General features: G+C 44.9%; 1 protein-coding gene across 1 annotated transcript in view; it reads left to right on the top strand.

Annotated features, from left to right (window-relative positions):
* The first annotated feature begins 8,776 nt into the window (after positions 1-8,776).
* Positions 8,777-23,558, top strand: part of LOC139103448 (zinc finger protein castor homolog 1) — a 119,280-nt gene continuing 104,498 nt past the window's right edge. The window contains exon 1 of the mRNA XM_070658118.1: positions 8,777-8,944. The gene's annotated coding sequence lies outside the window, so the exon portion shown is untranslated. The remainder of the gene's footprint in view (positions 8,945-23,558) is intronic.

Here is a 23,558-nt window from a genome sequence, read left to right as displayed (position 1 = left end):
TTGTTGCAATAAAAATGGAAATTAAATCGGAGATGAAGATAAAATTAATAGAGCTGAAATAATGTTTTAATTTATGCATTCATATAAATTTTTATCAATTTATGCCAGATTTATTAACTTGTCATCAATTTAATAAAAAAAAAAATAAAAAAATAGTCTTCGGAGATGGGATAACTCTCTAGTATTATCATGATATGATTGGAATAAACCAGAAGATCTCTCTTGCCGGAATTATCTCTTGTCGATATTTTCTCAACGAATGCAACGGTCGATGTCTTGTCTCGAATAAAATAATTTCAGTTCTGTTCAATAATTTTTTTAATTATATTTTTTTTTTTTTTTTGTTAAAAGTCATACGGTAAAGGCATTTGAATAAAATTTCGCTTTATTTAATGCGTGGCAGATTATTTCGGTAACGCGCCGTTAACGTGGAGCTCTGCTCGAAAGTAAGAGGCAGAATATTGTACCGCATGCTGGTAGCCTCGGATCTTGATCTCGAATAAGATCGTATAAAACGCCAGCGATTACGGTGCTCAAGTGGTAGCCGCGGGATTATAATTGATAATTTACTAGATGGCGTTCCTAATCTTTTTACAACTCTTCGTGCAAAGTGAGATATGAAAATATATGTCTTATCGCGATCAGTTTGTTAAACAGAATTCCATGTAGAGATTAGGGCCGCGATGCGGCACTTTAAAAGATTATGTACATGCGTGTTTAATCTCTCGACGAGGCATCGCTTTTCGGTGATTAAAAAAAATTCAAAGATTTCTTTTGTCATTTAAAAAGAAATAAAAAGTAAAAGAATAAAGAAAGATTAGATTTGATATGCCGAATAAAAGTATTTGCAATCGTCGAAAAAATTTCTTTTGGCATTTGCTTAAATAATTACGTGATGTAAATCTGGTGTATATACGTAACGAGCATTTCTGATCATTGCGAAAACGATTAATCATTACACAATGATTATACATAATGATAAGCTGTCATGTATGTCTTAAAAATATTCAATGTCAAGACAGAGTAAGCGGTTCTATTTGATGTGAATACATATATATTTTTTTTTTTGTTGCAATAAACAACATTGCGGAGTTTTTAATTACGCTATTATCCACTGAACAGATTTTTGTGCAACATTAAATTAATTACCGTAATACGTTAAAAAAAAATTTATTGCTCTTACAAAATAATAGAATAGAAACGTAAAACTTCATAAACGTTGAATTAAATGAAAGAAAAAAAGATTTGCAGTTATTTATAATATTTTAACAATTATTATCGATTTCTATCTTGAAAGCCAAATTAACGGAATCAACGATATGAATGCCTTCGTAGTAGACCGCCAGACGTTGTCCAGGATCCATAAATCAATTAATTTTAGCTAGTTTGATACGTACTGGGACTAATTTAAATTCTTTCGGGAGCCTTTGGGATTGTCGCGACGGGTTGGTGGAAGGCTGAAAGCTCGCTGTCGAGTGACGCTTAATCGATTGGCGGGGATCGGTGACTTACGGGAGTCTTGGGTGAAGCATGCTACGAAAGAGATGGGCGAGAAGGGTGGCGATGGGTCGGGGATAGAGGAAAGTAGCAGACGCCAGTCTTAAGTATTTCTGATCGAATTCCAAATGGCCGGTTCGTCGTCCGGTCGATCGGCCGGGAAGAATTCAAACCATGGCGAGCAAATGGACGAATCGCTTCGCCGGTCGATTGCAGAGAAAACAGGGGGAGGAGGGAGGAGCGGAGGGGGAGGTGGCGGAGGAAAAGAATAGGAGAGACGGCGAAACGGGCGTCGGTGAAAACCGCGACGCAAAAAGTCAACCGCGGCTCGCATTAGTGCTAGTTAACTATTCGTAGGCTAATCGGCCCCGCGGGTCGATCGATGAACTCTTCGGATACGAATTCTCATTTTTCTCTCTTACGGCTGACGTTCGCGAGCGAATGACTCGCGCGCTGCGCGCAGACTTGGCGGATAAACCGCGATTTTTTACTTCTTTTTCTTCGGAATAATGCGCTGTGCACGGACCGCTCATCTGGGCGCACTGTGATTCGCGGCGGCTGTGTTTGATGTCTCGTTACGGAGGTCGCATTTCTCGTGCGTTTCTCCGCCTCGTTATTTGATTCATGTATTAAACACTTCATCGTTGTTTGAACCTGACGTAAATATTCGTTCCTGTTTCGTGGCCCGTATCGCGTTACATTTGAGAGTCAAGTAGAGACAATTCGTTTATCATCGCGAACGGCGTTATTTAAATTCAATATAAATTCAGATTCACGAGCCGTTGATATTTCTAATTAATAACAATATTAATGAGCGTGCGTTCGAGTGATATTGTTCGCGAGATCGACACCCTCGTGATTGTAATGGATTTTTCCTGCGACTTAATTGCGTCGCATTGTTCGAATTTAGTCATTTGTATTGAATGAGAATTATATTACGAGAAAAATATCAGTGCATCGTACATTGTTCGCGCTAATAGGAGGTGACCGTTTTTTATTTCTACAATTATTTAATAAAAACGTAACTGTCGTCACGTAATCGACAATCAGATAAAAATTAATGTTTATATCGAAGCGAGGAGGCCATTTTGTGTCTCATCGGCTCGTAATGACCGCTACAAAGCGCATCGCGTGCAAGCTAATGAGAGTAATCACTTAATAAAGGCGGACCGGCATCGCGTGATGCTCTACGCGCATAACCGAGAATCAATATTTGATTTTGAGGTTTCTTTGGCGCATGTTTCTTTCTTTTTTTTTTTTTTACGCACTATTGTTCGAACGAGGGGAAAAGAAACCAATACTTACAAGTGAATAACATTTTGTAGAAATATTAATTACTTTATTAATCAGCATTTTTTTTTCTTCTGAAACGCGTCGCGATTATATAAATTGCCAGAAAGACTCTTGAATGACATTTTTAGAAATCGAAACAGAAATAATCTGCAAAAATTATAATTAATAGTTAAAAAAATGGAAATATTAATTTTTTCTGCTAAACAGCTGACGCTGCAGTGTCAGGTTTGATAGATAGAGGTAAAATTGAATACTTACTATAACTAGCTCAGTTCCTTTTTTTCTTTTTTCTTTTTTTTTTCTTTTTCTTTTACTTTGACGTGTAACATAACATTGAATATCAATGCTATCCATTAATATGTGACAGTGTCGCTGAAACGTTTGACAACTCGTTGTCCCCGATGTTCCGAGAAGTCGGACGCGCATCGTTGTCCCGGCTTTTTCCAATTCTGTTTCCTGGCGGTCGGCGCTCTTATTCGTACGCGGTTTTTATTATTCTACGGCGATGAGATCTGGTAACGATCAGTTCCCACATGGTGGAATTAGCATCGTGGCGTCATCAGTCACTCGTTTTGACGCACCGAAAATAAATAGTCCGGCCGATTCGGCGCGCGGAGCACGAAAGATAGGGGGGGAGAGAAAAAAGAAAGAAAGAAAGAAAAAAAAAAAAAGAGGTAACAGAATTCGTGGTTTTCTCGTCCCGTCGATCTCTCATCGCGATCATGAATTTTCGCCGTACTGCGTACGACGAATGCACGTGAAAGCCCGAACGGTACGTCGCGCGGATCGCGCAATGGCAATTTTCCACGCGTGATCGCGCCTCTCCATCGATCAAATTCGGCAAAGCTGAAGGAAACGACGGGAGCCGCGTTGGCCGAGTTGGCTTCGAGTGATTGCGATCGAGTCCAAAAATCCATTTGTCATCTCCGTGCGTCAGGGGCCCGAGACACGATCATTCGCTTCCGAGAGAAGACGGGTCTCTCTCTCTCTCTCTTTTTTTTTTACGAATAGGCCGCGACCCTCGTTGCGACGAATTCCATGTTTCTCTTCGAAAACTGGTTTTAATCGATGATTTTTTATAATCGATGAGAATGGGAAAATCATAGGGGGCAACGATTTGTCGAGATGCCTCGGCACTATTGAAAAACTAAGCTGAAAGTTTAAATAAAATTTTGTAAGCTCGTTATTAATTTAAAATTTTTGATCCGTGGGTTAATAATATATTTGATTGTGTGATATTAACGGAAATATGCGCGGTTCTTCAGAAAAGGCATAAACGCGGCCACAAACAATAGCGAGAAAGGGGTAGTATAGGAGAAAAAGGGATTTGAAGGGGGAATGGGTACCAGGTGAAAATCAAATTTTCATCCAACCGGTCCGTACAAAATTCTAATTTGACGTCTGAAACTGACGACTGAAGGGGTAAAAGTGCGAGAAAGGGTGATTATTTCACCCCTTGGGAAAAGATTTTTACGTATAATGCGCGTACCCGAGGCCAACGTGCGTCGCGGGCGAAAGGGTGAGGTCTTTACCGCGGCACAGAGGGGTGAAATCGTAGAAAATGATAAACAGGATGAATCTTATTCAAATAGAGAGACAAGATCCTGGATTTAACCGGTGAACCCCCTGGGTATCCATCGGGTGCCTAGAACCGCGGTTATATACCTGAGTCCTGGGAAAAAGGTACGGGACTTTCAACTTTTTTAGCGTTTTTTTTTTTACGGAGCATCGAGGTCTCAAATAAAGTCGCGGGATTTAAATAAAGAAGAGAATTCTATCGTGCGCTGAAAGTTACCTATTATTTTTTTTTTTTTCAAGCATTTTAAATTAAATAAATAATATCGTTGCCGTGATGAAATTGAAATAATTTTAACGACTGCATCGGTACTTGGCATTATTATCGCAATTCCGGTATTCTTTATGACGTACGTAAACCCGATCAACAATGCTAGCGCGATACCGACACCGGTGTTGGATCAGCGACTGGTCGCAGACAGTATCAAGATCTAGCGTCAAACTCGATCAAAAGCTGTGAGCTCGTAAACCAGACTCCGGGACCGAGATAGTGCCCAACGCGAGCGAGGATAAAGAGTAGCGAGACGCGGTTAAACAGAGAGAGAGAGAGGAGGTACGAACCGCGAAGGTAGGAGAGCCGGGTAACGATGACGCGATCCGAAAATCTCTAGAGAAAATACAGCTGGTATTTTTCGGTAGTCAGGTAACAACGGTGTTCCGTCGTTCTGGAAGAAGTTGGCGTCGCGGGAGGAAGAAAGGAGAATAGGCGAACGGGGGGTGGGGAATAAAACGAGGGGGAGAGCACGAGATGTCATCTCGCACAATTTTTTTTTTTTTCTTTTTTTTTTGTAATCGCAGAGATCGCTCGCCATTCAAGGGTTGCACGTTGCCTCAAAGGGTTCACGCTCCGCAAGGGTAAAGCGTCCCTTTCCTCTCGCTGGCTCGCTGGTTTTCGTTCCTCCTCGACGCTACCTGCCCAACTGTTTTCGGTTCTCGGGTTACTAAAGACGCGGAAATCCAGAAATCGCGAAGGGCCCCGGGATCAGAGGAGCGAGACGAGAGATCTTTTTCGTGGGGTTGCGTAGGGGAAACGTGAATGGTCCCGCAGAGAGAACCACCTCTCTACGTCCTTCCTCGCGACGATCTCCGTCAAGATCCCTTCCTCCGCGTGCTTCTCTCTTCTTTTCCACGGATGTACCGGGGTCCTTAACCCCTTTCTTCTGTCAGCTGCCGCGCGTAACAGCTGTACACCCTGCCGCGGTCTTAAAACCTGTGTTTCTAAGCACGGCCGTGCGTGGGTATGTAACCGTTGTCGTTCCGGGATACCGTCGTCACTGATATCAGTACTTAACATCGATAATATTCCTATAAATATTCCAAAGACTCGCTTTACACAAGACGCGCTTTACACTCTCGTTAAAATACGTGTAAGAAACATTAATTAATATCGACTCGATACTGACTAAAAAAAAAAAAAAAAAAAAAACCAATATCGCTATTTGCATCCGCGGTTATATTAACACCGTGTATTTTGCATATAAACATTTCGCGCCTTCTTTTTCATTTGAAAAATCTTAAGTCACGGCTCTACGCCTCCGCGACGGTCCCCCGTCCAAAACGTGACTCGCGTGAAATTCTTAAGATCTTACGACGTGCGACAAAAAAATCCTGTTTCGGGGATCGTCGATCGGCTTAGCGTCGTCTATGGAACGAGCGAGCGTGAAAGGAGCTGGCTTCAAAGGAGGAGTCATCGTAAAAATAGATTCAGATAATAGAAAGTACCGAATACGTACGCGTGTCAGATTCAAGGGGGAATAAAGTACGAATCACGTAAGAATTCATAAGCGATACGAGTCGTACGAAAGTGTACCGTGAGGCGGACTCTGAGATTACATCGGCGTCTGTAGTTCTATATGAAAAAAAAAGCATTGGGACGAAAGGAGGGGGAGTTTGTAGGAAGAAAAGGCCAGATTATCTTCTGCAATATTATTTTATAAATTTACTGTTTCTCACGCAGTCCGATTTTATTTTGCCGTTAATCTCGAATTTTTTACTTCACCTTTTTCAACGATGAAGTCACTCCCGCGTGGAACGTGATTTGTCATTGTATCAGCGCGAGCAGTGTATGCTAAAAACATTTTTATCCTCATAATTCCCGGAGGCTTTTGGAGAGCAAAACCCGCTCGATGAGATAGTGTCTCCTTGAGAAACAGCAGACTTCGAAGATCCCGTGCTCTCTATTAGATCTCTTCGGCCATTCTTGAAACACAAACGTGCACATGGCCCCTCGTTCGGGAGATTCGGTCTAACTTATCGAACGTTCCGTAATTTTAGAATTAAAAAATATGTCGATTACAGTTCATTGCACTCAATCCGCATTTACGGAAAAGGAATTTCGTGGGAAAATAAAAGATATGTGTGCTGAATAAAGTAATGACTAGGTTTTAAAATAAATTAAGAAAAAAAAAAAATTTTTTTAATTAGTTTATTTAAAAATTTTTAAAGCAATTTACAATATATAGCAATGATTGATTATTAAAAAAAATTGTATAAGTCAGGAAAAATTGTCGATAGTTTAGACAACTTCTTTAGACAAGTTAATTCAAGGGTGGACTATATATAATTTTCTCGACTTTCACACAATCTGTCAAACTTAAGGGTATCTTTTCTTGTTGACTTTTTTCCGCGTTGTCTCTCGCACCCTCGGAAACGTGCGATCGAGCGCGTTACAGGTTGTGGGAAGTAGGGTAATCTTAGAGAGTAGGTTTGTAGGCGACGACCCTCATAATTTAATGCACAAGTTGCACTCGAGTAAATCTGGCTTCCGCTCGTCAAGCAGGGAGATTCGGTTTCGGTAATTTGCGCCGGAACTTCCGCGATACGGGCAAATGTGACCCCCCAGAACGATCGACGAGGAACTAAAAAAAGGAAAAAAAAGAAAAAAAAACCGAGAAGGAGAAAAAAAATGCCGAGGGTAAATTCTCGACTTCAGTAAATCTCGGGACGCCTTAACGATCTACGCGACGATTAATCATCCTCGCTTTTATACATCACCTAGCGCTGATCAACCGATTTTTCTTTCGAGACTTCTCCGTTTTTCGTATTCCTTGATATTTTTTTTTCCTCTCATCACACCTTCCCTCCGTCGCAATGCCATTTGCCGGGCAGCATCGGAAAGGGGTTTTTCTCCGTTGAATCCATCGATCAGCCGATGTTGGTAAAAGAGTTTCACGACGGCGTGAAAATCTTAATGATCGAACGGTACGAGAATCTTTTTAATAGTTTCCTTTTATTTTTTTCCGCGCGCTCCTTCATTCCGAAAGGCAATACGGATCTATAAAATTCTCTCGGAGCAAGAGCAGACGTTAGAGCAGGTGATGCGCGAGAAGTCAGTTGCTCGAGCAGATGAGCTTCTAATTCTGGAAGTAATCATTATAAGCTGTCGAAAAATTCATTGCAAATCGTGGAGATTGTGAAAGGAATTAGAATCGACGCGGAGGTCCGCCGTTGATCTTATTTCCCAAATGCGTGTGCATACAACCGCTAATCGACTCGCTATAAAACTCTACCTGATGCCGCGCCAAATGACACGTCTGTCTCATATTTCTCCTACGCGCGCACCCCTCCGAAAAACGGCGGAAAAAGTCCCGGGGTTAGAGGACGCGACTAGGAAAAGAACTTTTTATCGCGCCGGAAGTCCTCCTGATCCAACTAACTCCCGAAGGACGGCAATCCGTCCGTAACCCTTCTTAGATCTTTTTTCTTTTCTCAAATACGTCCCACATTGTCGTGGGAACATTGGGGAAAGACGCGAGTGCGAGCGTTTTAAGCGAGGGGCTCAACGGCAAACCGCTATATTTAAATTTCATCTCTGACGAGGAAAGCTAAAAATGATAAAAGTGGATGCGCCTTATGGCGCAGGATGCGGCGTGGCACCGCGTTGCTGCTACGCTTTGCCGTCACAAAAAAAAAAATATTCGTCGCCTTAATTTGAATCGATTGAAATCGAGCGACGGCGATCGACCGATAAATTTAAAATTGATAAGTGCGATATAGAGAAAAAGAAGCGACGATTTTTATCAAGCAGATACTTATTTAACCGAACGCAAATTAGATGATCGCAATTTTTTTGGAGAACGAATTCTAAACGGGGGAGGAGGGAAGGGATATTTGCCTCGATCGCATAGAACGATAATGAAACGCTGGTATTTTTGTGGGCAGATTTCGTGATTAGAGAAAGCTTGGGATTTGATAAGATAAAAAAATCTGTGAAAAGTGACAGAAACCTCGGTATTTCGTATTGTCGCCGATTCTCGAACGGTCGGGAATCACTATTTTTGTCTTTGCATTTTGCTGAATAATCATATTATGAGAAATACCGTCGTCTCGTTTTCTGTCTCGTTTCGTTTATTTAAATCATAAAAATTAAAAAAAAAAAAAAATAGAAAAACAAAAATGTAAGTGAAAAATATTTGAAATTGTGTTACAGAGTAATGATAAGGATCCTGCAAAAGAAATCGATCGTTTGATGCCGCAACGAGGATAATCGAAGTACCGATCTATTCGTTGTCTGCGTGTATCCTGCGCGAGAGCCTTGGGAAAAGCCACAGCTGCATCCTTGCACCGCCCCGTAGAGAAGGTAAGGGACAAACGTATAATATGATCTAACAGGTCGTACCACCGCGCCTTTATGCGAATCGCGCAATCTTGATCCACGAATATTCGCGCAGTTCTCTTAACAAACTATCCACTGATAAAAGTTTATCACGTCATTATTATCATACATGCTACTTAATTTTTTAAGCTTTTTGCGTCGTTTACTTTCCCGTTACGTTCAAACGAAAAACTTACTCCGATATAATACCACTCGCGTTTAATTTTTATAAATTTTGATAGTATACAATTTTTAAATTAAAACTTTGAATAGCAAATTTAAGAAAAAAAAAAAAAAATTTGATTTGCGTACATTTTAATGCTTATCTCGTGTTTATGCCGAAGAAATATGCAATATACAATAATATGTACTTGAGGCTTAAAGTTAAATAATCGTGCCGAGTACTCGTATCTACCGCAGTAATCAATAATAATGGATTTTATCGGTTTAATGTGCGTTTTGATCGTGTTGCGAATTCACGATCAATTCGGTGAAGGCCGCGCGTCTAAAGTTGACCACCACTGTGGGCATTCAGCGATTCAGGGTCTGTTGGGCCCTTCTACGATAATTACACGGTACGAGCTGCGAGTCGGCCCAGGAATATATGTTCGATCGGCCGGTTTTTGAATTATTTGAAAAGAGACAGACCCTGGTATAACCGCGATATTATGGTATCGCGATTCCTCCTCCTCGGACCTTTATTCCCTTTTCTTCTTTCTTTCTCTCTCTCTTTTTTTCTTTTTTTTTTACTTTAGTGAATCGCCCGCCTCTCCTTTCTTTCCTTCCTCCTGTTTCGTTGGCCGTTTTAGAAAATCGCAAAATAAATCGCGAATAAACACGTTCCGCAGAAATATCAGAAGCATAATAGACGGTCGTTCTCTTTCGGTTGAAAAATCATCGGAGGCTCTTAGCGCGAATCGATCTCGACGATATATTGATAAAAATGCGAAAAGGAGCCTTGCTACGGATTTCGCTAATTTTATGGAAAGATATAATAAATATTAGAAATACATAATTCAATCATCACTTATAGAGTGGCGATTAGATTAGATAGCGTGGTACATCAATACCTGATAAAAATAAATTTTTTAAACATTTATTTTATATAAGCCATAGGTCGTTATTTCGTAACGTTTATTGCGTGAAAACAGCAAAAAAATAAAAAATGATAACGAGATTATAAATTAGTTACGTACAAGCGTGTGATATTATCACGGTCGTTACCGAGTTTCCATTTCTGCTATCGTTTTAATACTTCGCTGTTAAAGACTGATAATGATTTCGTGACGATATTCTATTTAGCGATATTGAGATTTGATTATGTGCATTATCTGATTATGCCATAACGATATCGTATTTTAAGATTTTGAGTTATTTTACGTTACTTTCGGGAGGGGAATTTTTTTTCCAATACTCAGAATGCTAATAAGATATTTTTTTTTTTAATTTGATACCATTAGCAGAAAGCAACCCTACAGTATCGTAATTTTTTGTCGTTATAATCCGGTATAATTCGAAATAAACGTATGGTCGTTTCGCTTGCAATTAGCTAATCTCCGATCTCGATCACGAGGAAGACTGAAATGTGATTTCAAGCCGCGATCGATTTTAACCCGCCGTGCATTATTACGTGCCCCAGAAAAACAATGCCGAAACAAAACTACATCCGTTCGCGGTTGCGGATGTTATAATTTCGAATTGGCATAATTTTCTGCCGTTAAAGGAAGACTGGTCAGCTCGGCTTTTTGGATACGCATTAAGAGATGTACGAATAAAAATACGAAGGGACGGATCGGTAGATATCTCAAGTCGTGCAAAGAACGCTGAATAATTGTATTAAAATATTATTTGTTCATTAATCAGACTTGACGCTGTGACAATATTTTAATACCGAGTTTTAGTATTGCCTTTAGTTTTCGAATTTTTACATAGTTCGAACAAGAAAATTTTTATAATTAATCACAATTAGACGTAATGACACCCTTGGGGGTATCGAGGAAATGAGAAAACGCGCCGCGGATGTATTAATCAAACTGTTCGCTCATTTTGCAAATTCTTTCTCGAAACGTGGGCGCGCTCGTGCTTTCATTGTGTTGCGGCGGAAAAAAAAAAAAAAAAAAAAAAAAAGAAAAATCGAAATATAGACGCGCGCATACGGATAATGAAACGAAAGAAGAGAGAGGTAATAAACGAGTGATAGAATAAGGAAGAAAGACAAGGGACGGGGGAGAGAAAGCGAGGTCCGCGGGAGGAAAGGGGACGAGATATCGGCACTGGCAAAAGGCATAGGCTCTGGGGCGGCGGAGGATCGCAACAAATGACTGTGTTTAAACTTGAACGTGACAAAATTTAAAAATCTCGCCTGCGCGGCGCGGGGTGAAGCCTCCAGGATCAGATTCACGGGAGACGGAAGAGGGAGGTAGGCGGAAAGGGGACATCGACTGGGGTGGCGCGGCGGATAAAGGTCCGTCTTGATCTCGCTCTCTCGCCTCTTCATCTCGCCGTGTTCTTGCGCCCGCGTTTCCACCCCGCTCCCCGCCGTCTCCCTCGCTCTCGTTCCGGCGCACGTGTTTGCGCCGCGATACGAATTGTTTTGCTCTCGTTTACGCGAAATTGGCTGTAATTGCGTGCGCGCGAGAGACGGCCCGGCCGCGACGGGACGAGGGAGACCCCGGCCCAAAGCACATTTTACAAATGTCGAGGCGGTGTTTAAGCTATCTTCCTCCGTTTCTGGTCCCGTGCCCACGGCCGTGCTGCGCGGTACGAACCTCCGGGAATATTTCGACCGTGTCGATGCATGGCTAATGTCTCGCCGCGACGTACAAATCGCTCGCGCGCTATAATCAAGACCGAAACTTTGACGGGACGTGCCCGTCTTCTTCATTGACGTTTCGCACGTTGAAATTTATGCCGGTTTCTCCTCTTTGCGCTCTTTGCATTTTCCTAAAAATTGTTTTAACTTTTGATTGTCCTTAATTACACGCTAGATTTTTTTTTTCTTTTTTACCTCGTGCTCATGCGGTAGCATGAAAAGCGATGAAAATCGGTATCCTCGAGTCGCGAGGCCCATACCGCGAGGACTTAACAACAGAAAGTAGAAAAAAATACATATATATCCATAGTTCGTTTGGAAGCCTCCGCGCCGACGAAATGCCACGGCCGGGCAATTAATCATATTTCGAAAATCATTCCGGCCGCGCGGGCCCAGAGATCTGGCCAGAAAGATAGTCTCGAGAGCACCTCGAAACTCCAGAGTCATAGGGAGCCACTATACAAGCGCGGGGTGCTTGACCGAACCGAACTCTTTCTCTTCGACAACTTTTTTTTTCGTCAATACATTCCGCTTCTACAGCTCGGAGAAGGGAGAAGGCGGGGGGGGAGGAAAGAAAAATTTGATTCAAACCCTTTCGTTAAAATTGACAGACCGCTGGTGCGCAGTTGTAAGTTTTCCACTCTTTAAACGATAAATTTCTTCGCAGGCAAGGAATAAAACGCGAGCGAACTCCGTCACGTTTCTATAAATATCTAATCGCTTTTAATTAATTTTAGGAAACGGCGTACAAAACTTCTCCTTCGTGTCATATTGATTAGCAAATAGTTAAGAGATAATTAACGTTAATAATAAATATATTACGCCTGGGTGCCTCGAGTAATGCTAGGAGGATATTCCGTAATCCGTGAACGAAGTCTATTACTTTTAATGCAGGCCGGACGCGAAACTCGAGAAGATGATACGAGTAATAAGAACAACGATCGGAAGAGAGAAAAGGGGAGCATTGGAAGGCGGTGGCGCGGGGGAATGGGAAAGGGGGGAACGGCAGGCAGAAAGAAAGAGGGACTTTCTGTTGTGCGTGATGTATTAGTTTTAAGGCATATGGAGGGCCCCGCGCGCGCTCGGCCTCGTGGCCATTACAATGCGTCGAGCTCTCGAGTTCGAGATATCTCGAATCGGAGCGCGTTCGATTCATTTAAGAGATAACATCTTTCGTTCGAAATATGAATATTATATTATAAGCGCGGCTGATGCTGGTTTCTCTCCCTTCCCGCGCCACCTCGTTCCGTTCCTCACCGCGAGTCCCTCCCCCTCCGGGTCCCTCTTCTTCGCGAGTCTTTATAAGTCTTTTGCTCCAGTCCGTTCCAACCGCTGCCATCTTCATCTTACTTTTTCTTCCTTTTCATCTTTCACACTGCCAAAGCGAATGCCTGCATTATAAGAAGAACTGGGCTTCTCGCTGTTCCCTCCGAATCTAACGATCTTTGCGAGCCGGCCCGAGTAATCGATCGACGGAGGAAAAGAGCGCGGGAGCAGTCCGGCGTTTAACCCTTTCATTCCTTCGCGAGCGCGGTTGTGCGCCGTGAAATAAGATCATTTGGATTTTTTTTTTCTTTTTCTTTTTTTCTTTTTTTACTTCGATATTAGCTTCTCTCGGCGATCAGAGAAAGCACATAACGTGCAATAATAAATTTAGACAGACTACGAAATGTAAAGGAGAACCTGGAATTTAAATAGTTAGGCACTGGTAGCGTTCGACAGTCGCGAAAAATTTGCCGACGTCCACCACTCGGCGACGGTTGTCGAAGAAAATTATGACTGGGATAAACGTTATGATATAACGAGATAATGGATACAGGCTCGCGTGTATCTGCGCGCATCGGCGCGGACGGGGCGAAAAACGGCGCAAGAAGCGCGTCGCGCTCAAGGCGCAAAGTGCCTACGGAGAGAATCGCGGGATGTAGACGAGATAATAATAATAGACGATCCTGTATTACAAACTATAAACGTCCCGGTCGAGTGCGTCGCGATGTTTTATTTTTCGCGCGGGGGTCGCGCGTGTGCGAGCGCAAGAAGAGCCGGGGCTCACGGTCCTGACTTTATTTTAAACGTAATGACTTTACCGCAGGCCTTTAAACGACATTCTGATCGTGCGCGTATTCCTTCTTATTGTTGCGAGAAGACGGCCGTAGGATGGAGAGAGAAAGAAAGACAGAGGGAATGTTCCGCCGTAACTTCAGCAGTCGAGTCGCGCCGCGATGGGGCACAGCGGCGGGAAGAGGGGGCAGAAAGTAGGCGGACGAGTTATTAGAATTTAGATTGAAAATTAGAGATTCTATATTTTGAACACCCGCTTCGTACCGTGTCCGATGCGCGATTGTAACGCACAAACGTTCCTCATTATTGCGCCCGAAGTATCTACGAAATTTTGTTGCAAGTATTTTCGAGTCGCGTGAATTCTTCGCAAGCCCCGCGCTGCATAATCACATTCATCGTAATGAAAGAAAAAAAAAAAAAAAAAAAAAAAAAACTTGAGAGTTACAATCAATGATCAATTCGCATTTAAATTAAACATATTATTTCGCGGTTGTCCTTATCACCGATGATATAAAAATTTGCCCAGAAACCTCGATAAATTTGCGTTTATTCATTTATTATTAATGCGTTTCGCAGGTACGATAATTACTTTCCCTTCATGTCCTAGAAATATACGCCGCCCCGAGCACCGCTCTCGGACTACCAGCGCGATTCGCTCTCGATCTTCCCGCGCGCGAGACAGCCGGAACAACAGTCGGGGGATCGGCGTGTACGCGCCGGATAAATTGCTCTCGGGGTAAATTCTACGGTCGAGAAAATTTCGCCGGCCAAATCAAATACGCGACCCGGTAATCATTGGAGCTTTATGGCGGTGCGCGCTTGATCGGACTGCCCGCGCGATTCTGGCGTATGCACTTTCTTTCTCCCTTTATCTCGCTAGGCTATTAGTAGGAACGGGACTCGGCGGCCCTACGATCTTTCGCATTCGTGTGGTTTCACGTGCAAAGCGCACGATCACGCGTGTGTCGGTGAGACTAAGTCCAATTCCCGTGTACGTTATTTAACACACGCGCACGGACACGCATACGAATGAAATAAAAAAAAAAAAAAAAAAAAAGCACGCGTACCCGTGCGGACGGATGGCGAGGTATTGTCCTCGCGCGCGTGAGCGACGTGCATCGTTGGAGCGAGAGGGATGGACCGATGGAGGGAAACGGGACCGAAAAAGGGTCCGGAGTCCGGAGTCAAGACGGGAGATCGGAACTTCTCTTTCTTTCTCTCTCCTCTTCTTTTTCCCCCCTTGCACCCGCAACACTCGTTCATTTTTTACTTTCAAAAATCATGACGATGCTCATTTTTCTGACTCGTGAAGAATTCTTCAAACTGACGTGTAACCAAACGTAGCTTTGGGCTTTAGGTGGGCGGGAGCGCGCGGGGGTACAGGGAGAGACGCGCGACGTGGAAGAGGGAACGCGGGGCTCTTCGAGGCCGGAGGCTCGAAATCCTCCACCTATGAGCACGATTACGAGATGTTACTTTTCTCATCTCTTTCAGCATCCCTCTTCGCCTCGTTTCTTGAAACGACGAGCTTTTGTGGGGCTCCACGTTCCCGTATCTTTAATACGTGCCATGTTTGCGCGCTTGATAAAATTATATTAAGACATTTATTAATTGAAACTATTATTAGCGATTATGAATAATAATCCGAATCGAAAACGAATCCGAATTGCGGGATGATTTTAATTTTATTACAAACCGATCATTTTACCCGAGTGGTTTCAGCGATGGGAATCTTTGTGAAACAGATGGCCCTCTCGACATCTCTTTTTCTTTCCTCCCCCCGGTAATTCCCGCGGTATTACCGTAGTTATGATTATTTAGATTTGTTCCTTTTGCTTCAGCCGTAGAATTGAGAGCGGTGCGGGGCCCCATTGTCCGATTATTTGAATATCGAACGTACGCGGACGGATGAGAATCGATTCGTGGGGCCTAATGGGGATTACACGGGCAATCTGCCTTTGGGAAGGCTGAGAGCCCTTCGTCTCTCTTTCTCCACGGGCGTCTTTCTCCCTGCCTATCGTTTCTTTGAATCCCTACGAGACACCCCGCTTATCTGATGACGCGAGTGAAAGTTAACAAGCAATTTATGAAATTATCCTTCTATTTGCCTCTCCGCGAAGGCATCATCGATATTAATTCGTGCAATCTAATCATCGAGCCTATTATAATTTATTTCGGATAAACAGCGCGGTGAATATTATTTAAGCTCAACCCAACCCGCCGTTCTTCGTCAAAGAGTCGTCGAGTTGCAGTCGGTGAAATCTTCGCGCACGAGACGTTCCGACGTCGACAGCGAGCACGGAATATCGCTCTAATGTGATTAATATAAATTCGCGAGTTAACCTTGGATTTCGGGCACGGCGAGATTCCGTCCGCTCGCGAGTATGAGAAATCACCCTTCGCATTCTCTCCTTTAGAAAAAGCGAGCCTCGTCGAAGCCACCTGACCGTGATGAATCACTTACGTGTCCGGTCTCTCCGTTCGCGCGGTCTTTCTCTACTAAGCGCCCTGGCTTGCCCGCGCGCGATATTAAGCGGCGCTATATTTTGCGACGGTTTCCGCGGCAAACTTCTTGCCCGCGTGTATAAATAAAATATCTTCCCTCCTCCACTCCCGGGTAACTCTCGCGGGAAGATTAATCGGCCCGCGGAAACTCGGCGAAACCGCGGGGCCTGACTGATAAATAAATTAAAGCATCGGTGCGCGCCCGCTGAATGCCTCGTTATCGCGTTTAAACAATGCTCGCCGGGATGATAAATAACCTGGAACAATGCCGGCCGCGCAGAAGTAGCTCGCAATTACGAGTCAATCAATGCATATTCATATTCGAACGAGCGTTCCTGGAATAGAAAAAACCTTCTCCCCCTCTTGCCCCTCGTCTTTTTCTTCGTCTTCTGCATTCTCTCCCGTATTCTCTCCGGTTCGCGCCGGCGAGTCCTCTCGCTGCCCACGCACACTCACGTGCGTCGGAGGAAACGCGCGGTGGTGGAAGGTGGGGTGGGCCAAGCCAGTGGGCTCCGGGTGCAGAGGAAAAAAGAGAGGACGCAGGGAGAGAAAGAGAGAAGCGGAAAGGGATGGAAGGATCGGAGGGATTGAGAATCGACGAGAGCGATTCGAGAAACGCAGCAGAAAGATTCCATAACGTCTCACAAAGAGAGCAAGCCATCGGGAGAAATTAATAAGCGGTCACCACCGCCGGCCCAAGCGAGGGCGTAGAGAAGGGCGAGGGGAGGGTAGGAGAGGCGAGAGACGGACGAAGACGAGAACCGAGCGTCGGAGGACGGGACGGAGGAGAAAGCGAAAGAAAACAAGCTCCGCGATGACTTGTGTAATTGAAATTCCGAGGGTTCGCTCTATTTTATGAAGTACGTTGACAAACCTCTCCCGGCCCTTCTTCCTCCTCCTCCTCCTCCTCCCCAACGCCGTCCTCTTGATTTTTTGAAACCTATTTTGTACTCGCTCGAGCGCGCGAGCGTGCTTGACTTAATGTTACTCTGAAGAAGCCCCGTTTTCCTTCCTGAAATATGGGGTAACGCTGTTCAGGAGGAGATAAAAGAAATAAGAGAGACCAGTCGCGACGATAAGCCCGTCAATCGTCGTATTTGGAATTTAAGTGGACGAGTATCCGATGGACGGGCGGCGGGATGTGTGCGCCGGCGAGGGAGATCGGAGGCCGAAGGGGGTGCCAAGATGGAAGCGAGAGATCCATCGGGACGGACGCGGCCGAGTAGTCCGAGGCCTGCGGGGTCCGAGGCATCCTTTAAAATTGGAATAATAATGTTCTTTCATCTCTCTGAACTCGAAACGATGACTCGACGGCTTTCAATATTGTGGGAACAAAAATCGGTTAGGGAAGACGTCGGCCGGTTTCTCCTCCCTATTCGTCTTCTTCTTCTTCTTCGTCCTCTTCTTCATCCTCGCCTCTCGACGAGTAACGAAGCGACAGATAAAGTAGGAAGGATCTCGCCGCGCGAAGGACGACGTCGCGGAGACCGCGTCAAAGCTGAAAGATAACCGGATAAAAGTCGCTTTTGTTCGAGTTTACAAAGATCGGTTACACGCTTGTATATACGCGCGCGCGAGACGGAGATGAGAGAAGAGAAAAAGAAAAAGAAAAAGAAAAAAAAAAAAGGCGAGAAAGCAGACGGGGTTGAATAAACCGAGATTCCTCTCTTATGAGAAACGGACCCGTGCAGCATTTGAAACTGGAGAACTGCATCCGAATTGATCTGTTTATTTTGAAAACGGTGTAAATTCCGTTATGAAACATCACGAATTTCAATGGGGGCCCCGCGCGTTATCCCCGAGTGACTGCGAGACGTTAATCCCGAGCGTTCTGAGAAAATTTTTTAAAGCGCCCCGTCACCGTTCGGGAATAATCTGTATTAGAATCTAGCTTGGACTTAATGAGTTGAATTACGATGACGTTACGATAAAGCTCGCGATATGATGAATTATAATAAAGACAAACGTATGATTCATTATCGGCTCGCCGTTCAGCGCCGCGTAACAGTAATTACGCCAGCGAGCACGAGACACAATTAAAAAACAAAACGCGATGGAGTCGCGCACCGCCGGTGGAAAGACGCGATTTATAATTAATAGGAGTGTATGGTTGAGCGATGGAGTAAAAGACGAGGGGGAGAGGGAGAGAGAGACTTCCATTTTCATACACGTACGCACACAAAAGTGTACCAGAAGAGAAGAAAAGAACCGGGGAGGGGGGAAAAAAAAAATGACGCGAGTCATCCTACGGAGCATTAGATTGAGCTTGATTACGAGTAATTATTCCTGCGGTTCAGTTTCGTACGTCCTTATAACGTCCCGTAACGAGGCCGGCGATCTTTGATCATCGCCACGATCGAGATGTATATCGTCAGTATGCGACTACATGCCGGCCTTAAAGATCGATTATCGTACATCCGCGCGCACGGTCCTCGCTCTTTTTGGGAAAGGTCACCATCAATCGCGCGCGCGATCAAACGCGAATGTCTCGATCGAAACCGCCCCATCTCGTCCTCTTTTATTTCTTCTTTTTTCTCTTTTTTTTTTCTTCCTTCCTTTTTTTTCCCGTGATCGATTCGTAGTCCCGCTTATTACTTGTCCGCGCGATCAGGCCTTATCGCGTTCGATCGGCTCGCGCGCGAGGCAGTCTCTCTTTTTACGGCTGACATTTGGCATATGCTTGACGGCGCGAACGCGGATTTGCGAGAAGCGAACGTTTGCGGAAAAAAGATCGGCAGTCGCCTTTGGTGATTTCAACATTCACGTCCCCCTGGCCCCCACCGCCTAGTCCTCGCTCCTCGTTCGCATGTCCCGGGGCGACGCGCGATGAATAACGAACTTCTTTTCCACGCCTCCGAAATGCTGGTGATTAGCCATGAAATATCGATTTTCGGATACGAAGAAATTACCAGGCTGCGTCCTCGGCGGCGAAAATGGAGCGCGGCGAGCGATTATATTCGATACGTGCATCTCACGAGCGCGACGAAACCTCGACGCGAGTATTAATTATACATTGTACAAATGATAGTTATCGGAGATATCGTAATGAGAAGCGTTTGCTGATGTACATTGATATATTTCATTGCGATGCTTACAAATGGCTCAATGTTCGTGTCATTTAATAATAAAATTTCTTTGAAACTCTTGGCCCTCGCGGATTTTTTTACGGCTAAATAAAACGTAATGCAAAATAAAAACTAAAATATTAAATATATAACTTTATCTAATAAATAAAGAGAGAAACGCATCTTTATATAAATAAAAAAAAATGGAAATAGGAATTAGGAAAATTAATTAAAAACAGAGACAAGCGGACATATGCAAAATAGGAACAGGTAGAAAATGAAAAATGATGATTAGAAAGGTGTTGAACGATGTAGATTCGATGTCGAGTGCATTGAATGGACGTCAGTTCAACGTCGATTCCAACAATCATTTCTCACCGGGTTGAGAACCAGTCGCGAACAATTAAACGTCGCGAGAGGAGCAAAACGGGAGTAAGGAACACGGAGGAGGAAGAGGAAGAGAAAGAATGGTAGGTGGGCAGAGGGAAGCCGCGTTTTGCGAGAGAAGGAAGAGGAGCCGAGCAGAAGAAGGGGGAGAGGGAGAGAAAGGAGTCGAAGGGCGGCCAGTCGAAAGTCCGGGAGGGAGAAAAAAAGGATGAAAATCGCGGTTGTAAAATCCACGCGGGTTGCACCAAACGCAATTAACCGCTAAACCCGAATCCCCATAGGAGCCCGGGACTGCGTATATAGGTGGAGGGTTTGAGGAAGGGAACGTGGCGGCGGGAGGAGGACGGAGGGTAAGAAATGTGGACGAGGAAGAAAGAAAGAAGGGAGGGAAGAGAAACGGCAAAGAAAGAAGGAAGCGAGACGTAGAGAAAGAAAGAACGAAAGAAAGGGAGGGCGAAAAAGAGAAAGAGAAAATCTGGCCCTCTCCCGACGACTGCTTTCGGTTTGGCCAGCCTTGCCAGCCCTTAGGGCTCCAGACGGAACGCTTTTAAAATTTATTGACAATCATAAATTTCGAAAATAAAACCTTATATTCCCGCGTGCGCGCGCGCGTTCCGCCGGTGCTCACACTATCGCGGATTTCACACGCACGCGGGACCGCGTGCATAGGTGTGCCGGGTTTGCGACTACTCGCGGAGGCTGCATACATGGCTGCAGAAAAGGTTTCGCAGACGCGAACGGCCTCTTTGCTCTCTTTCCTCGTCTCTCCGCGGCTCGCCGTGGCTCTCCGCGGCTCACCACCGTCGGGTAGCAGTCTGGAATCGTTTTCTCTCAAGTTGCTCGTTTTGCGGGGTGCTCGAAACAAAAGAATTCGTTACGAATTTGCTTCTACCTCCCCCGATCCTTCCGTGCCCTTTCTCTCGTCTCGAGAGAACGGCCGGACTCGCACGTACCGTAATTCCAAACACGCGCGGTAGCACTCGCAATTTACGCATTTTTGCGTAAAAAAAAATAAAATAAAAAATAAAATAAAATAATATCCATATCGTCGCCCTGCACGCGGTCGTTATAGTCGAGCAGACGAAATAAAATAAAATCAAGCTCTCCCGTTCTCGTTCTCGTAATCGTACATAAAATATTTTTGTATCGCTTCTCGATTTTCTATTTTACATTTCTCTTTTATTACGCGGAGCGATTGCACGGCCGGTTATTGCGTCCTCACAATATTTGTATGTCGCCGTCGCGGAATGCGATATAATTTCTACGTCCGCGATGAGTAGATATGGAATGACGTTCGCGTGGCGCGTCTGGGGCTCGTCGATCGTCGTCAATATCAGCGAGGAACTCGGTCCTCGTTCGTCGTGCCGGGTCTGATAGAGAGGAGGAAACGCGCGGCTCGTGTTTGAGAATCGTCCCCTCGGATTGTTACTCGCGGGCGTCGCGTTCTACGTGCCGGATAGATTTTTAAACAAATCGAATTCCAGGCCTGGCGGGACCGCTTGTAAATACCGCCGTTTCTCTTCGTAAGCAGAAGGCAGAAGTCACGGGTGAAGCGGGTGGGCAGGGGGGGGGGAAGTCGAGACGGGGGGACGAGAAACGGAACGGCGGCGAGACGAGGCGAGGAGACAGCTTCGGAGATTGACGGAGGATGAAGGGGGGTACGCGGAGGTTTATTATGCTAGCAAGCAAATTACGATCGAAATGACTCGCGCAGCCAAGCGAAGTGACTAATTGATTAGGTCCGTCGACGATACGCGCGCGCTCGCTCGGCATGGTCGCGTCGATCGAAACTGGTTCTGGTTTCTCTCTTTGTGTACTTCTGAAATGAGATTATACTTTCGTACGGTAGTTATTGTGTCGTATCACGAATTACGACGGTAATGCCGGAGAGAACGCCGCGGAGGCTGGGATCAAGGACGCGAAGCATGCTGCCACGAAAACAACGCGGAAAATGAACGGTTGCCTTTTGCCGATATGGATTTTTATTTAACGTTCGCGAGAGCTGTATACGATAAAATTGGTCGCAGAATCGCTCGTAAAAAAAAAAAAAAATGAAAAAAGAAAAAACGTTTAGTTTTTACTCCCGCAACGATCAGTTACGCTAATGCCAATTACCATCCGCTACGATTTATCTCGCGCGCATTCTTTCGACTTTACATTTTAATTATCAGCGCGCCTCTAAAGCAGCAAACGCACGCCGTTTGCTCGTTCAGAATGAATGATTCCCGAGAAGCGGGACGCTCCATATGGTAGCACTAATATGTTGCAGCGTGTTGCGTAAAAATCGCGTGTATCCCACTGCGAAGGAGCACACCGTCCTTTATCGTTCCTCATCGTCGAGTATTCGTGATACGCAATTTCTGGCCATGTCAGAAATTACGTTAATCCATGAAAGATCTCACGGCCGACGGTGGAGGAGAGCTCCGCTGGTTGAGTCCAAAGTAGGAATACGGCGGCGCGGAAAAAGAGGGGGCGAAATTCATCATCGGTCCAAGTCGAGAATTATAACGGAGCGATTCATCACGAGCGGCCACCGATCCGTCATGCCGATCCACGCGCGCGAGGCGCTTTTCGAATATCCGTGGACGTATATCTGTATATCTTGGTTAACCCGTGTAATACCCAGGGAGGGTTTTTCAGTCGCGACCTTGAGAGGTTCCTCAACGTGGTCGCGAAGATCGTAGCTGGAGTGTTCACTCTTGCGCGAGGCGCACGCGGAGAAACGGTCTCTCAAACATTTTTATCCTCGCTGGTATCGTATAAGAACTCGGCCGTTCGGCAAGTAATTTTTCCAGACCCCCTACTTCCGTTGCAGGCGCAATTAAATTAAATTATTTAAATCTCCGAGACGCATTTGGAGCCCACGTTGAAAATCGCCGCCGGGATAATTTTATAGATCGGTAATTTTTCCGCGACTTACCTCGCCGCGCGCGGAATTCCGATCGAAATCGCGAAAGCGCGGCAATAAAATTAAGAGATTAATTAAGTATAATACATGGCGATGCGACAGTTAACGTACATGACGGTATATAAATTAAATCATTACGACCGCCGAGGCGTTGCGGTGGGCATCGATAACGAGTAAATAACGTTAAATATACTTTGGGCGCAGCGTTTAATGCGAAATTGCTGCCGCAAAATAATTGCGCGATCGACTCTCGGCCATAAAAGAGCCAGGATGATATTTATCGCGCCCTCCTCGTCGGCTCGCCGTCGGTTTTCTCGTTCCTTCGTACCATCGCCGATTAAAACCGGCGACGTTATCCGCCGCGGCCCCGAGCCGCGCGTTTCGCGCTCGTACCGGGAAACGGAAGTGACGTCACGCGCGTTTGTTAGAAGTGTTTATTTGCCCTGTGTGTATAACCGAGATCTGTCGTATTCCATGAACGACTCGTTGAAACCACGAATCGATCTGTCGACGAGTGACGGGCTGCCGGAGAAATCGCCGGGTCCTTCGCCTCGGCGCTGTTATTTTCCTCTGTTTTTAATGCACAGACAGTCATTGCGATTAGATTAATATGGCGTCACGGTATCAGATGGCATTATGGTCTCCGTTTGCCTCGATATCACACGCGAACGTCGGACTGAATGGCTGCGTCTCCTCACTGGCGTATTTAAATAATCGCCCGAAATGTATATGTAAAATTTGCCGTCCCCGCTTGATTAATCACCGTGAAATTCTTTAACGCGCCAGAATTTTTTTTTTTTTATCAAGAGCGCCAGTAGTTTTACAGTTCGGCGAGTAGGTTTTCCCGTTCGCATAATCCCGCGC

This window comes from Cardiocondyla obscurior, linkage group LG06 (genome assembly GCF_019399895.1).
Source record: "Cardiocondyla obscurior isolate alpha-2009 linkage group LG06, Cobs3.1, whole genome shotgun sequence".
Taxonomy (NCBI): domain Eukaryota; kingdom Metazoa; phylum Arthropoda; class Insecta; order Hymenoptera; family Formicidae; genus Cardiocondyla; species Cardiocondyla obscurior.
The sequence above is the reverse complement of the archived record's forward strand: the minus strand, read 5'-3'. Positions and strand labels throughout refer to the sequence as shown.